Below are 17,673 nucleotides of genomic sequence, written 5' to 3'. Positions count from 1 at the left end.
AGCTTCACCCAGAACTGCAGAAGTCTCATCTGTTACAGCCTCTTTTTACGTAATACTAGTGTCGATCGTCAATTAAATCTCATGGTGTTCACATTTGCTACTTGAAGTAAAAATCTGAAACGCGATGATTTTTCTGTTATATAATTATTGAGAAGCCACATCAGCCACTGTAATTTACGACAAGTTAGATAAGTAATTAAAGATAATTGAGGGTCACTGTAGACCATTTTGATAGCTTTCTCTTTTGTGAAACTTAATTTAAACCTAGATTATACATGTGATACGGCATAGGTCATCCTTCGATCCATTGTAGAACTTGGAAACCCAGTCAGGGAATATTCGTTCACATTTTTGTTGAACGCAGTTGGTTTTTATCATCCTGTATTAAAATATTTCCTTTTATCAACAGTGCAATTTATAAACAATGTTTTGAGGGTAGAATAAAATTTCCAATGGTAAACTTAACTGCTTTTTCGCGTTATTTTACCAACTAACTAAAAGTAGGAAAGGCTTGAACCCCTTCCACTAAATTTAGTTAGTATTAAGATTCTTTTACAGGGAGTGCAGTGGAGCTGACGCTGAAATCATTAAGTATTTGGTTATATCATCGCTAGTCTCACTGAACTCTTCTGAACTCTACATGTCATGTGTGGTCTGGCGTCTCCTTACCAGCAACAGGTTCCATGTTGAAACTAGTCAATTTCCTAAAAAACACGCTCAGAGCGTCGTTGCGCGAAAGTGGTAGGGAGACACGACTTAGAACAAACAGACACCACACAGAATGTTAGAGAAATTCTCCTTGAGCCTCTGGTTCTAGATGTACCCTTGTCCAGTTAGTGGCTGATGCTACAGATAATTATTTATGAAAATATACAGTACAATCACCAACAAATTTTATATATTCACATACACCTTTACCTTTAATCCATATAAATACAGATTCATTGGGATTAAGTTTTCTTTTGTTACGAGTATACAATACAAGTGGAGAAGTAGAATCATAAGCGGATATACCAAAGTCTTTATTAGCAAGTTCAAACATATGGTAGGTACGATACCATGTACAAGTAAAATGTTTTTGTTTCTAGACACTCATTTCAACATTGTTATACTAACAAATAAGAACTATTTCCAAGAATTGCTTTGGCAAAGAAATATACATACACAAGTATTGAGATATTACCCTAACAAACGCTACAAATGTTAAAAAAAAGGGAAAACATCCAACAAGATAATTTTTTATTCTATGCTTTTATAAGGAGAAAATAAGTAAAATATAGTTATTCTTTTATTTTTATGAGGAGAAAATAAGTGGCATATAGTTTTAGTGTTTATTATGCCTTACTTTTGTTCTTTATATACTGTTCATTTCAGAACTAATGACTTATTTTTATCGATAGTCTATTTTTTACTTGAGTCCATAGTCAATGACTGTTATTTTGTAGTTTATTAGATGTCTGGTGTGCTTAACTTATTTAGTTTTTCACACGTATCTTTTGCACAATTCCTACATCACATAATTTGATTTCATACATTCACACAATCCTATGAATGTTTAAGCATGAGGTTGGCGAATGTTTTTGCACGAAGGTGATGGACTTGAGCTAGATGGATGTGTGCAAGTATTTGATTTACAGCTTCGTTCATCGTTCCTTGTTGGCTTTGCAACTGTGTGTTGCTGTTGTGGAGGTCCCATAATAGAATGGAGCTGTGAGTGCAGTTTTTTGTGGTTTACTGGCTTTGTATGCGTGAAAGTCATCGTTATGTGTCGCTGAAAGCGGTCGTTTTTCGTTGTAATACTTTGCAGACGACTAGTTTACAATAGGATAGGGATTTGGGAAGGTATGTCGTCTGTTCTTCAACCATCTTCTTTCTTGGTCTCAATCTTGCGAATCTTCAACTTCTGTTCTTCCTGCTTTTTCTCTGCTTCATACTTGATTCTTGTTTCTTCTCTGGGCAGGATATGGGAATGTTTATTGATAACTAGTCGCTTTGAAGGTCTCCTCTTAGTAGCAGTTTGATAAAATGTTTGGACATGTCATTTCTACTTTGTGGACGTTTTCTTCAGTTTCGTGCATCAGCGTGCTGTTTAATAGCAGTAGTGTGACTTTTACACATATTTTTTGCCAGTGGTGGGTTGCCCAGGTGGTCTTCTCGTCGGGCCGTTTTTTGCTCGCTCCACTGAGTCGGGGCATTCCAGGGCCCTCTTGGCCTTCTGTGTTCTGTCCCAGCAGGGTTCCACCACTCTGTGGTTCTGCTTAGCAGCAGATTTTCTGCCCACTTCGGCTAAAAGGGGCCTCAGTTGGTCTCGCTGTCCTTTCCCTTCTCTTGACGCTTCTCCCTTGCAGGAACGTATTGCTAATTATGTCCTTTTCTTTCTTGATACTTCTCGTGTTGCAACTTGTGGGTCGTTGCATCTGGTCCTTGCTGGAGTTTTTACAATGGTTCTTACAAAAAGTTTTACTTATAATCATCTAACATATGTCTAGTACCTACATTGTTTTACGTATTCTTAAAAAGCTTTACAAATTTTGGCGCCCTTTCCATGTTACAATTCTAAGATATTTTGAGTCTTAACTTCTACAAGAATCGTCAAATTCGTTTTTTATTTTTGTGTAGTGTCGTGGTGTACAGCATTTTAGTATTTCATGCTGTTAGACTATCTACACCTTAATCTATGCTACTGTTGGTGTTATTTTTGTTTTTGTTTTTATTGAAACTACTTTCGTTTTCCCACCTTCCTCTTTCTTCATTCTTCTTTCTACTGACGATCTTATCTGCAACATAATCTTGAAATATTGTGCTGATTATTTACCAGTAATAAAATTAATCTTCAGACTTTTTGATATGGCTCACATGGTGAAGTCCTAAGGTTTTGCTTGTTTTTGGGTTCATTAGTTCCACAGCATTATCATGAGCAATTCGGCTAATTATGACAGGTCCTTTGTATGCAGCGTAAAACTTATGTATTTTGCGTTTCTGTTTGCTGGAGAGATGGTGTGTTTTTACAAATACTTTGTGGCCTACTGAGAATGTTCTTTTAATTGCTGTTCTGTCTCCTCTTTCTTTTCTTTTAATGGCTGCCTTTATTATGTTATACAGTGCTGTTGCTATGACTTGTTTGTGCTGTCTATATGGTACAATAGGAAATCTAACATTTTCTTTGGTTATGTTTGGGGGTTCAATACACTAACTGGGGGTAGTAGTGTAGTGCTATGTGGCATTTCATTTATTACTTCTTGAAAATCTTTAAGGTATATATCCGAAGTGTTGTGTCATTTGCCTGCATGTAATCGGCATAAAGTGCCAATGTCCTTCATAGATCGTTCTGCTGGATTTACGCTAGGTTTGTACTTAGATATGTAGATGAGTTTCATTTTGTGACGTTTTAACGTGTTCTGCCATTGCACTGATTTGTATTGTAGGCCATTAGCCGAAATTATTCGTTCCACTCGACCTACTTGTCTGAGAAAATCTTGTCTAAATGCTTTACTTATTGTTGGACCTGTTGCCCATTTTAATGGTGTCAAGGTAACATATTTAGAAGTAAGTTCCAAAACGACAAATATGAAAATAGATCCATTTTTTGTGTGTGGGAGGGGCCCCATCAAATCTGTAGCAGCTATTTGTTTTAATTTTTTACTGATTATTGGAAACATAGGTGGTTTGGTTTGGAAAGTGACGTGTTTAACCCTCATACATTTTTTTGCATTTGACTAATACTGTTCTAATTCGCCTTTCCACATTGGGAAAATGGCCTGTTCGTTTTATTTTTAAAAAGCATTTCTTTGGTCCAAAGTGGCCATTACTTAAATGTGTATACCATATGTACTTATTAATTAGTTCATCTGGGATATAAATTAACCATTCATTCGTTGCAACATTTCGTCTAAAAAATTAAACATTGTTTTTTACGAGATAGTGCTGTCGAATGTCTGGAAAATCCTTACTTCTCCACTTGTGTTTGATTCCTAGTATTTCGGGATCCTTGTCCTGTTCTTTGCCTAGGTTTTTCAATATTGTCGTAATGTAGTTTTCGAAAGGTACTTGTGTCATATAGTACATTGTGAACTGGTCTTCTGCTGCTTCCAAACCTATGTTATTGGATGCACCCTGTGGACATCGTGATAAAGCATCTGCTAATACATTCGCTGGTCCTGGTATGTGTGTAATAGTGAAGTCAAATTCTTATAGTATCAACATCCATCTCCCTAACCTCCCATGAGTTAGTCTGGCGGATAACAGAAATTCTAATGCTTTGTGGTCAGTGTATACTTTTATTTTTCTTCCCAATAGGAAGTATCGAAAACATTGGAAGCCCCATACAATGGCCAATGCTTCCAGCTCCGTGACTGAATAGTTTTTCTCGCTTTTTGTGAGTACACGACTGGCAAATGCAATTGTTCTATATGATCTTAGCCCTGCCTGTTCGTATTTTTCTAATAAAACAACTCCTAAACCTGTTTTCGTGCTATCAGTGGCCATAAATAAATATTGTGTTAGTTCAGGATGTGCTAAAATCGGTGCTGTTGTTAGTGCGTTTTTCACTTTTAAAAATTCTTCATTGGGTTGTTGATCCTATACCCATGGTGTGTTATTTCCAGTCAATGCACATAGGCGTGGTGTTGCGAGAGAGTCGATCCAAATAATTTTTTTATGGAATCCGGTGAGACCTAGAAATCCTCTGAGAGTTTTCTTATTATATGGAGTACAGAATTCTTTGAATGCCGTTAGTTTTTCTGGGTCGGGCATTACCCCTTACTCTGAAATTATGTGTCCTAGAAATTTGACCTCTCGCCTTCCAAATTTGGATTTTGTTATATTTACTGTGACCCCATGCTCTTCATGATCTATAAAAACTGATTTAATGTATCGTTGTGATGTTCCCAAGAGGGCTCTGCTATAATCGCATCATCAACATAACATGTAACTTTTGTAAAATTTCAGGACTGAGTATAGTATTAAATCCTCTAATAAACGTTGCTGATGATATGTTTAAACCAAATGGCAATCGTTTAAATTGGTAACATCTACAAAATACGATAAATGCTGTAAATTTTCTACGTTCTGGGGCCAATTCTATTTGCCAGAAACTACTCCGTAAATCAATTGATGAAAATATCTTAGCACCACGGAAGTTTTGTATCAATTCCTCTAATTTTTCTGGGCGATCTGTCTTAGTAATTATGATTGTGTTGATCTGTCTGGAATCAAGCACTAACCTGATGCTCCCATTTCGTTTTTGTACAATATGGAGTGGGCTGTTATATGTGGAGGGTGCTGGTTCAATAATGGCATCATCTAACTTTTTAGATATCTCCTGGAATACTTTATTCCTGTGGCTTAACGGGATTGTATTGGGTGGCACTCTAAATGGTTTGTGCTGTTTTACTTCAAACTTGTACTGAAAGTGTTTAATACTGCCAGTCTTGGGTAAAAATACCTCTGCTTTATCTCGTAAAATACCCTCTAATTCTCTTTTACGGTGTTCGGAAATACCTTGAGCTTCTTGCAATTTTTCGTCGATTTCTTTATGGACTTCTAACATGAGTTGAGGCGATTCCCCCTTTTATGCATACCATTCTAATTCTTCATCCTCTTTATTTCGCATCATTCTTAATTGTTTGTTTATAACTGGTATTTCTTCTAATTTTAGCTTTTGCTCAAAGAGAAGTGTGACATTCCCGAATGTTACGCTACCTTTCCCCATATCTATTATCGCTCGTCTCTCATTTAAAAAATCTGCACCTATAATCAAATCTACAGTTATTTTAGGTATAATCACGAAGTTGGCTTCGATCTTTTGACCTTGGCACGAAAGAGTTAACCTTGTTTGTCTCGTAACTTCCGCAGCATTGTTTCTAATAGGACCTCTTCCTTTAATCTTCATGAATAAATTTTCTGAGATCGCGGTCAGTTCACTTCCGCTATCAATTACAATATTGACTGGGATATGCTTTACCATGGCCTTCACAATTGGTTAAATTTGAAAGGGTTGGTTCTGTTCTTTTTCTTCTTCTTGCATCAACGAATCCTTCACTGAATCATACATGAGTCTTTTCAGGAATTTCCCTTGTGAATTCGAACTTTCTGTAGGATAAGCTTTGACTGCTACTTCTCTCTCTTTTATTTCCTCTTCTCTATTTCTTCCTTCATTTACGCTTTCTTCAACATCCTCTACTTTTTCCTCATCTTCGTCTATCTTCTCCTTCTTCGTCGCTACTTCCACATAATCGCATTTAAATGCTCTAATTATCGCTTCATAACTTCCTTCATTATATACGTTGGGTTGTGTGTCCACTAGTATCTTATTTTCAACTTCTGTCGACTGCGCATTATCCTCATTGAATTCGCTTACCCTGGTTTCCATCTCAAATAGTTCTGCAATACTCATTACTTCGTCCTTTCCTCCTACATTCGTTGTGCATGCCTCTGGTAATTCATCTGCCTCGTCAGTATTCTCCCAATTAATTTCGTCCCAACACGATATTGTTATTTTCCTGTCTTCGTTTTCATCTGGTCCCTGCGGTTTTGTTTCTTCCTTCTTCTCTTTTCGTGATAAGGTATTTACTTCTCCGTTCAAGATGCTGCAATTGTCCTGGGTCGGTGCGTCATTCTCTTTGGCACGGGCGCTTAGCTGTCAATTCGAACGTTTATCGGGGTTTGGTGGTCTTACGTCCACCTCTTCTATCTGTATTCTCTTTTCTTGCTCCGCTTGTTGATATTGGTTTCTTTGTTGATAATTTGTCGGTCTATTCGTTCTCAAATACCCGTTCCGGTGTTAATCTGTGGTATTCCATTTGCTCACTCGTTGATCGTATTACTTTGGTTAATTTAATGTCAGAATTTATTCGGAGCGATGTGACATACTGCCGGATTTGCTTATCATGTCAGGGTTTTCATGGAAGGTGTTGGATTTACCTGACACCTTACATTTTTATTCTCTGACCAGAGGGCGGTGGTTTCCTTGCCACCGGATTTGCCCTCTATTTTGCAAGACGTCGCAAAGACTGTGGTTAAGGTCTTACGGCTTTGTGTCCTGTACAATTTGTTGCGTCAGATTTTAGGGAGAGGATTTTAATGTGCTGCTGGGTGACTGGCACAAATTTACCTAAAGTAAGAGGTCCGCCAGTCACGATTACCTACTTGTTTCACTTAGATTTCTGTTCTCTTTTCCTTGTGTTTCCTTTCCTTTTTTAGTGCGTTTCTTCTTCTCTTGTTTTGCCTCTGTATGTGAGGATTTGGAACTGCGTCAGGTCTGTGTCTTTTAGCCGTTCTCCTTGTTTGCTGTCCGTCTTCGTCCCTCCACCGCATGTGTTCCTGTTTCTATGCAATTGGGCGCTGATGACCATGCTGTTTAGCTCCCGGAAACCTCAAACCAAACACACACACACACGCTTCGCACAAGGTTGTTGAGGACGTCTCGGCGTAGGGCGTTCTATTCCGCATCCAGAAAAGTTAGCAACTGCTCGATGGTCGTTGATACGTGTGAACGTTGTGCAGTACGTCTCTGCAACGCATACTCCAGGTTTCCAAAGGGATCTAAGTCGAAGCAGCGGGGAGGCCAGTCCATTCACAGAATATCCTCTCGTCACTAGACCTCCTCCATCTGCGCTATCGAAGCGGAAGCGCATCGTGCTCCATAAAAATCAAGTCAGGGCCCAACACACCCCTGAAAAGACCCACCTGAGGAATAAGTATAGTGCCAAAATAACAACCGGTGAATGAACCGTAGCTCCTCCTTGCAAATAGGTATTTTTATTAGATTTTTCACTTAAATAATTGTGTGCTTTGTGGGGATTTTTAATTACACTACTAAAAAAACTGACGTCTACGCACTAATATCCTGTGTTTAACACATGCACAAAATATGTGCCTTAGCTACTCACAAAATTTTATTATGTCTCAGAATCCACAATGCGTTTGTTAGAAATGAAGAAGGAATATCATGAAGCAACAATTCAATGTGGAGAACCTGAACGTCATAGTGCGGGATTACAGGCACTCATAAGGTGAAAAGTCATCACTCTAGCGTTACACGACAATCTGACGTCACAAATTTACCCTCTGAGACGCAGTAGCAGCCTGATGTGTGGCCTTTAATTAACCACCTAACGATCCCCTTAGTAATGGGATCTGTGTTGTGTCCTGCCTACCCGTTGAATATGGGGTATGACCTATGCTGGCCCCGGCTTATGCGTTGGTTTAAACCTTGACTGCAATTGGTTTCTCGCGGTTATTGCGGTTATGCCGTGGTTCTTCCTCTTTCTACATGTGGCAGCAGCGGTGTGTATCGATATTCGCACCTTGTACTGTCTTTGGTCTGGTCATTATACACTCTTGGAAATTGAAATAAGAACACCGTGAATTCATTGTCCCAGGAAGGGGAAACTTTATTGACACATTCCTGGGGTCAGATACATCACATGATCACACTGACAGAACCACAGGCAACAGAGCATGCACAATGTCGGCACTAGTACAGTGTATATCCTCCTTTCGCAGCAATGCAGGCTGCTATTCTCCCATGGAGACGATCGTAGATATGCTGGATGTAGTCCTGTGGAACGGCTTGCCATGCCATTTCCACCTGGCGCCTCAGTTGGACCAGCGTTCGTGCTGGACGTGCAGACTGCGTGAGACGACACTTCATCCAGTCCCAAACATGCTCAATGGGGGACAGATCCGGAGATCTTGCTGGCCAGGGTAGTAGACTTACACCTTCTAGAGCACGTTGGGTGGCACGGGATATATGCGGACGTGCATTGTCCTGTTGGAACAGCAAGTTCCCTTGCCGGTCTAGGAATGGTAGAACGATGGGTTCGATGACGGTTTGGATGTACCGTGCACTATTCAGTGTCCCCTCGACGATCACCAGTGGTGTACGGCCAGTGTAGGAGATCGCTCCCCACACCATGAGGCCGGGTGTTGGCCCTGTGTGCCTCGGTCGTATGCAGTCCTGATTGTGGCGCTCACCTGCACGGCGCCAAACATGCATACGACCATCATTGGCACCAAGGCAGAAGCGACTCTCATCGCTGAAGACGACACGTCTCCATTCGTCCCTCCATTCACGGCTGTCGCGACACCACTGGAGGCGGGCTGCACGATGTTGGGGCGTGAGCGGAAGACGGCCTAACGGTGTGCGGGACCGTAGCCCAGCTTCATGGAGACGGTTGCGAATGGTCCTCGCCGATACCCCAGGAGCAACAGTGTCCCTAATTTGCTGGGAAGTGGCGGTGCGGTCCCCTACGGCACTGCGTAGGATCCTACGGTCTTGGCGTGCATCCGTGCGTCGCTGCGGTCCGGTCCCAGGTCGACGGGCACGTGCACCTTCCGCCGACCACTGGCGACAACATCGATGTACTGTGGAGACCTCACGCCCCACGTGTTGAGCAATTCGGCGGTACGTCCACCCGGCCTCCCGCATGCCCACTATACGCCCTCGCTCAAAGTCCGTCAACTGCACATACGGTTCACGTCCACGCTGTCGCGGCATGCTACCAGTGTTAAAGACTGCGATGGAGCTCCGTATGCCACGGCAAACTGGCTGACACTGACGGCGGCGGTGCACAAATGCTGCGCAGCTAGCGCCATTCGACGGCCAACACCGCGGTTCCTGGTGTGTCCGCTGTGCCGTGCGTGTGATCATTGCTTGTACAGCCCTCTCGCAGTGTCCGGAGCAAGTATGGTGGGTCTGACACACCGGTGTCAATGTGTTCTTTTTTCCATTTCCAGGAGTGTAGATTCCGGCTAGCCGGTGTGCTTCAGTCGGTCGGTTGGTGTGGATCAGCCAGGAAATCACCGCGCGGCGCAGTAGGCCGGGCCCGCTGGCGGTCTCTACGCAGTGTCGGAGTGTGTGGGAGCTGTTCCGATTGCTACGAGGTTCGTGGCTCACAGACCCAGATCATCAAAGTTGAGTGGTGATTTAATTACCGAAACCAGTCTGTTCACATTGTACTGTTGGTTTTCATGGTTGGCTGTTGGGGGTATTCCCGTGAGCAACAGCGAGTGTTCGAGTTGGCGAAAGTTTGGCCACCATCCGGTGGAGTTTAACTGTATTTTGGTTATTTGAAGTCCATGTGCACCAGTTGAATTTTCTGTCCGGTTGCCTGCCCTGATTGCTGACGTAAAATTCAGGCAGTGCCCTTTCCTCACCATGTTGTCGCTGTCCAACTTGGGTGTGTAGATTTGACAGCTTATGCTTACTTCGTTGTGGGCGGATACGCCTTTTACGTATTTGCTTTGCTGTTCCTTGTGTACTGGTTGGGTGGAAAGCAGGTCGTCTTGTCAGTTGGGTTGCCGGCGGATCGGATATAGTTGGGCCGACTACCTGTCTATCCTAAGCGAACGTTAATATTTCAAGTGCAGAACGACCCCAGAAACTTCAGAGCCCCGCTGGCTATACTGTCTTCTCTTATTGGTGTTTGATTGTGTATTTTAATGGCTCATAGCCGATGGTTTGAATTGGATGCTTTTAGTTGGGTTTTAAATAATGGGCCTTCAGCTGTTTTAAAATTGAAAGTTCCTTACTTGTCAAGTCTTGCATTGTTTGGGCCTTCAGTCTCATTTAAAATATGTTTTTGGATAAAGCATTGGGCCTTCTGCCTTTTAAAAATTTATTGTAGTTGAGTTTTTCAATCATGGGCCTTCAGCAGTCTCAAAATTTAAATTCCTTATCTGTTAAATTTTAGATATTTTGGCCTTCAGCCTCATTTAAAAAAAAAATTTAAGGATAAAGCCTTGGGCTTTCTGCCTTGTAACAATTTATTGTAGTTGTGTTTTGAATAATGGGCCCTCAGCCGTTTTATAAGTAATATTCCTTACTGTTAAGTCTTAGATTGTTTGGGCCTTCAGCCTCCTTTTTTTAAAAATTATTTAAGGATAAAGCTTTGGGCCCTCTGCCTTTGAAAATTTTTTGTAGTTGCATTTTTAAATCATGGGCCTTCATCCGTTTTAAAATTAAAATTCCTTACTCGTCAAGTCTTGGATTCAGAATGAAATTTTCACTCTGCAGCGGAGTGTGCGCTGATATGAAACTTCCTGGCAGATAGAAACTGTGTGTCCGACCGAGACTCGAACTCGGGACCTTTGCCTTTCGCGGGCAAGTGCTCTACCAACTTTTATTTATTTATTTATTTATTTTTCCATCTGAGCTACCGAAGCACGACTCACGCCCGGTACTCACAGCTTTCATATCAGCGCACACTCCGCTGCAGAGTGAAAATCTCATTCTGGAAACAATCCTCAGGCTGTGGCTAAGCCATGTCTCTGCAGTATCCTTTCTTTCAGGAGTGTTAGTTCTGCAAGGTTCGCAGAAGAGCTTCTGTAAAGTTTGGAAGGTAGGGGACCAGACACTGGCAGAAGTAAAGCTGTGAGGAGCGAGACTGAGCCGTGCTTCGGTAGCTCAGATGGTAGAGCACTTGCCCGTGAAAGGCAAAGGTCCCGAGTTCGAGTCTCGGTCGGGCACACAGTTTTAATCTGCCAGGAAGTTTCAAGTCTTGGATTGTTCGGGCCTTCAGCCCCATTTGAAATATTATTTAAGGATAAAACCTTGTCGCTTTCTGCCTTTTGAAAATTTATTGTAGTTGTGTTCTAAATCACGGGTCTTCAGCCGTTCTAAAAATTAACCAGGTTGTGGCCTTAAGCCATAAGATTGTGTGACGTATTCAGTCGATAGTTAAGCTCGGAAATTTGCGCTGTAATGTTTGGGCAACTAAATAAAGTTATATGTGTTCTAGTGTAACTGACAGTCGCTCATTTTTGGCCCCTTTCCACAATTCCAACTACCTGTTCTGTCCTGCAGATTTAACCAGGCGTTTTAGGGTGTCTAGGGAACCTTCTTTCTCAGATCGCTAGACAACAATTCAAGCAAATCGTATTAATGAATTTTTATTACAGCAAAATAAATGACAATAGTTAATTTTGGGAATTTACAATCGTGTGTGGCAAGGAATGGGCGACGGACAAAATAAGAAAATCTCTTCAGTATACACAACTCCTAATACAAGAGAAACGATACAGTTCATAAGTCGCTGCTGTAGAGCTCGTAGAACGGCTGGTCTTCAACTCGGGCCGCGGCCACGCGGCGTGGCGCTTATGTTCTCTTCTCCTAGAGGCCGCTGCTGTCTCGCTGTCGCCCCAGAGATGGGTCAGTCAGCGTACTATTGGCTGACTTCTTCACAACCCTCTCTACTCTACCGTTGCTGACCGTCGTACAACTTTTACACCGGAACATTATGGTCTTCCCTCCTCCCTCCCACTCCTGTCTCAGTTTACGCGTAAATGCAGACACACTTCCACAAGTTATAGTGCTCGAACGAGTCACACGATCGAATATCCCATATGGTTTCATTTCCACAACACCACAAGTATATCCAAATCTTGGTATCCCTTTTGTAAGAAAACTGTCTTTTGTGATTTTATTCATGACGCAATGTGGGTACGAATTCGTCATGTGGGTGTTATTATCGGAACTGGTCAAAGTATCACACTTCGCGCATGGACCCATAGCCGTAAAATAAATGTGAGGATTATAGTTTTCACGGTGAGGCTGTTAGGGGCTCGGTTGTTTGGCGATGGATTTTAATCTGGCGGCCTAGCCTTTACGATGGAATTAAAGACATCATCGGCGGTCTTAAAAAATTTCGGCGGGAAAATTACTCAGTAAGTTTAATAACTTTACAAATATATTATGTCGTCGTGAGAACCAACGTTTACAAAGCTGTCCACATAGTATGCATGATACGTTAGACAATCACATATTCTCATACCCTCAGACGGCAGTATTACCCCAATTCCAAAGAAGACAATGGCTGATGGACGTACGAGGTGCATTCAAGTTCTAAGGCCTCCAATTTCTTTTCTCTGGACTGGAAAGAGATAGAAACATGCGCACTGTTTTAAAATGAGGCCGCGTTCATTGTCAATACGTCCCAGAGATGGCAGCACCGTCCGGCAGAAGGAATTTTACCGCCAGCGGCGAGAATGAGAACTGTTTTAAATACTTAAAATGGCGACGTTTTCCTTACTTGAACAGCATGAAATCATTCGTTTCCTGAATTTGCGTGATGCGAAAGCAATTGAAATTCATCGACAGTTGATTGGTTGGTTGGTTGGTTTGGGGAAAGAGACCAGACAGCACGGTCATCAGTCTCGTCGGATTAGGGAAGGATTGGGAAGGAAGTCGGCCGTGCCCTCTCAGAGGAACCATCCTGGCATTTGCCTGGAGTGATTTAGGGAAATCACGGAAAACCTAAATCAGGATGGCCGGACGCGGGATTGAAGCGTCGTCCTCCCGAATGCGAGTCCAGTGTCTAACCACTGCGCCACCCCGCTCGGTCGACAGTTGAAGGAGACATGTGGTGGTGGAGTTATGGATGTGTCGAAAGTGCGTTCGTGGGTGCGACAGTTTAATGAAGGCAGAACATCATGTGACAACAAACCGAAACAACCTCGGGCTCGCACAAGCCGGTCTGACGACATGATCGAGAAAGTGGAGAGAATTGTTTTGGGGGATCACCGAATGACTGTTGAACAGATCGCCTCCAGAGTTGGCATTTCGGTGGGTTCTGTGCACACAATCCTGCATGACGACCTGAAAATGCGAAAAGTGTCATCCCGGTGGGTGCCACGAATGCTGACGGACGACCACATGGCTGCCCGTGTGGCATGTTGCCAAGCAATGTTGACGCGCAACGACAGCATGAATGGGACTTTCTTTTCATCGGTTGTGTCAATGGATGAGACGTGGATGCCATTTTTCAATCCAGAAACAAAGCGCCAGTCGGCTCAATGGAAGCACACAGATTCACCGCCACAAAATAATTTTCGGGTAACCGCCAGTGCTGAAAAAATGATGGTGTCCATGTACTGAGACAGCGAGGGCGTAATCCTTACCCATTGCGTTCCAAAGGGCACTACGGTAACAGGTGCATCCTACGAAAATGTTTTGAAGAACAAATTCCTTCCTGCACTGCAACAAAAACGTCCGGGAAAGGCTGCGCGTGTGCTGTTTCACCAAGACAACGCACCCGCACATCGAGTTAACGTTACGCAACAGTTTCTTCGTGATAACAACTTTGAAGTGATTCCTCATGCTCCCTACTCACCTGACCTGGCTCCTAGTGACTTTTGGCTTTTTCCAACAATGAAAGACACTCTCCGTGGCCGCACATTCACCAGCCGTGCTGCTATTGCCTCAGCGATTTTCCTGTGGTCGAATCAGACTCCTAAAGAAGCCTTCGCCGCTGCCATGGAATAATGGCGTCAGCGTTGTGAAAAATGTGTACGTCTGCAGGGCGATTACGTCGAGAAGTAACGCCAGTTTCATCGATTTCGGGTGAGTAGTTAATTAGAAAAAAAATTGGAGGCCTTAGAACATGAATGCAACTCGTATATACCATCTGTTTAACAGGTAGCGGTCGCAAAATGCTAATACAGATTACTTACAGAAGAACAGAAAGGCTGGTGGGGCCCTATTTCAGGAAGGTAAATTTGGATTCCTTAGAAATGTGCTGACACGCCAGGAACTACTCGACCTGCCCCCTTCCCCCCCCGCCCCCCCCCCCCCCCTAGCGTAGAATCTGGACTATATGAAGTCAGACCTCATTTATAGCATTTAAATATTAACTGGAAGACATTCCTCGAAATTCTGGAGGTAATAGCGATAAAATACAGAAAAGTAAAGATTATCTAAAACTATAAATCGAATGCAGTTATAAGAGTTGATTACTATAGAACAGCGGCATTAACTGAGAATGAAGAGGGCGTATCTCCTATGTTATTCAGTCTGTACAATGAACGAGTAGTGAGGATAGTTATAGAGAAATTTTCTGAGGGAAATAAGGCTTAGAGAGAGCAAATAAAAATATTAAGATTTGCCTGTGACATAGTAATTCTGTCAAACACGGCAAATGACCTAGAAGATCATTTGAACGGAATCGATAGCTAGTTGAAAAGAATTTACAATGTGAACATCGGCTTAAGTAATCTAATGTACTAGACTTAAATCAGAGTGGTTAACACTCTGGACTCCTGATTAAGGTTTTCCCTGATTTCCCTAAATCACTTGAGGCAGGTGCACCGCCGCTCTCCTTCTCCATCCATCCCTATTCCGAGCTTGTGCTCCGTCTATAATGACCGTGTTGTCGACAGGATGTTAAACAGTGATCTCCTCCTCCCTCCGAATGAAATGAGGTGAAGCTGAGGGAAGTAGATTAGGAAATGGGACACTTAAAGTAATAGATGGATATTGCTATCTAATAAGCCAAATGGCTAGCGAAGAATACATACAAAGGATATGAAATGTAGGCTTGCTACAGTAAGAATAGGTTTTCTGAACGTGAGAAAGAAGTTAACATTTAATATAAATATAAGCGTTAGTACGTCTTTTCTTAAAGTGTTTGTCAGGATTGCAGCATTATACGGAAGTGAAACGTTGGCAATAAGCGGTTTAGACAAGAAGAGAATGTAAGCTATTGAACAAGGCTCAAGACAGAATGGATAGATCAAATAACTAACGTAGCCGTACTAAATCGAATTCGGCCAAAAAGAAATTTATGGTACAACTTCTCTAAAAGAAGCGTTCGATACGCGGGAACCACTCTCAGCCACCGAAGGCAGTTTATTAATGGAGGGAAGTGTATGTGCGTGCGCGCGCGCGCGCGTTTGTGTGTGTGTGTGTGTGTGTGTGTGTGAGTGTGTTCGTGGGTGTGAGGGGGGGGGAGAGGGGGGGATGTACGTTGCGGAGGGAAACCAATGAAATAGTAGCCAAGTTCAAATGGATATAGGTTGCACTTGCTATGCAAATATGAAAAGACTTGAACAGGGCAGGCCACTGTGGAGAGCTGGTATGTGGAAGAATGATCATTTGATGTTTGTGTGCGAGATGCTGTTAGTTTAATTTGATCTTCACTGTCTCCAAGGATGAAGAAAATTTGTAGCTTCTTCCTTGTAAACCGGCTCTCGTATATTGTAAGTTGATTTTTGCGTAATGTACAACGTCTTTTATGTTGTTCGATCTAAATAGGCAGTCTTTGATCTGAATTCTTTGTTACTGAAGACATTCGTCAACGAGTCAAGCCATGTGCAGGGTAATATGTCCCCTTACTTTTGGTCATAGCTATCATCACTCGCCTAATATGGTATGTATGTTTCCTTTTTTAAATCCTCGTCGCTACTGCTCGGTAGGAAGAGTTGCCACTGTGTACACAGTTGTGTCTGAGGGCCAACTAACAGGATAGGAGAACGAATGTTCTACAACAGTCCAACAAATCAGTAATAAAGTCACACAAATGAGTTGAAAAGGTTTACTTATCGATGTGACTGCCGCAGTGGTAACACCGGTTCCCGTCAGATCACCGAAATTAAGCGCTGTCGGGCTGGGCTAGCACTTGGATAAGTGACCGTCCGGTCTGCCGAGCGCTGTTGGCAAGCGCGAAGCAATCTTGTGAGGCAAACTGAGGAGCTACTTGATTGAGAAGTAGCGGCTTCGGTCTCGTAAACATACGGCTGGGAGAGCGGCGTGCTGCCCACACGCCCTCCATGACCGTATCCAGTGGCACCTGTGGGCTGCGGGTGACACGGCGGCCGGTCGGTACCGTTTGGCCTTCATGACCTATTCAGGCGGAGTTAATTTTTTTTTATCTTTGTAACTTGTCAAATAATGAAGTCTCCAACATTGCATGTAATATAATACAAAAAGGCCCTCAGTGGCTAAGTGCAAATAATAATAAAATAACTTCATAGTTCAATTTACAACAACTTTCTGTTCACTTCTAAGAGTTCACTAACGACGTTCCCTGTCTCACTTACTCAGCCCTGGACGGTGATCTATAACCAAGTGGCCCAGAGCTGTTCCTCTATCTTCCGAGCAGGCTTCGGTCCGTTGTCGTCCGGTCATTGGCGGATCGTACTCGGCCGGCAATTGGCCGAGGCGAAGTCGATATCTTCATCCTCAGCGCCGCCCGTGGCGCTGATGGAACTGCCGCAAGTGGCACATGGCACCTGCACCAGCTCGCTTCTTTGCGCCTGTGGTGCTTTTGCCCTGGCTTTGTCTTGTTCGGAGGACACAGCACTCCTCCCCCAAACCGCCGCACCGTCCTCACGTACGGCCGAGCCCCGTACCGACGATGGGGGGGGGGGGGGGGGGGTGGCTGTTGGAAACAGTGAGTGTTGTAGCGGCGACTGTTGCTGTAGCCGATGCCGAGTCGCTGCTCGAATCCCGACATCCGTCTTGAGACTGCCAAGCAACACTGGCCGGAAAACGATGAACAGGGTGCGTCCTAGCACCCATCAGCAGGGCATCTCCTCGATGGCAAGAACCCGCAACGTCAATGTCCATCAGCTCGAGCGTTGCTTGACCCCACTCTGATGGATGGCGCTCGGGCTTCGTCGACCGGGAAGGCCAGGAATCTGTGAACATAAGAGAAGCGGCAGAACTTTGCAAGCGACAAGGCTGAATTTGCTTTAGGTGCCGCTTCTGCAATCCATTGGGACCTCGAATCTGAAACGTACGCGAACCCGCGCTCCCATGACTTCTTCATCCCGTAGAATTTCTAAAAGACAAGTCGGTTAATCTGATATGTTGGGTAACTGGTTGTAGGCGCCGAGCGCAGCGGGGAATGGAGCAAATGCAAGAGCGTGCGTTGGCATCACCCATGTAGCATTTCT

Source organism: Schistocerca cancellata, chromosome 3 (genome assembly GCF_023864275.1).
Source record: "Schistocerca cancellata isolate TAMUIC-IGC-003103 chromosome 3, iqSchCanc2.1, whole genome shotgun sequence".
Lineage (NCBI taxonomy): Eukaryota > Metazoa > Arthropoda > Insecta > Orthoptera > Acrididae > Schistocerca > Schistocerca cancellata.
This window is presented reverse-complemented; position numbering follows the sequence as displayed.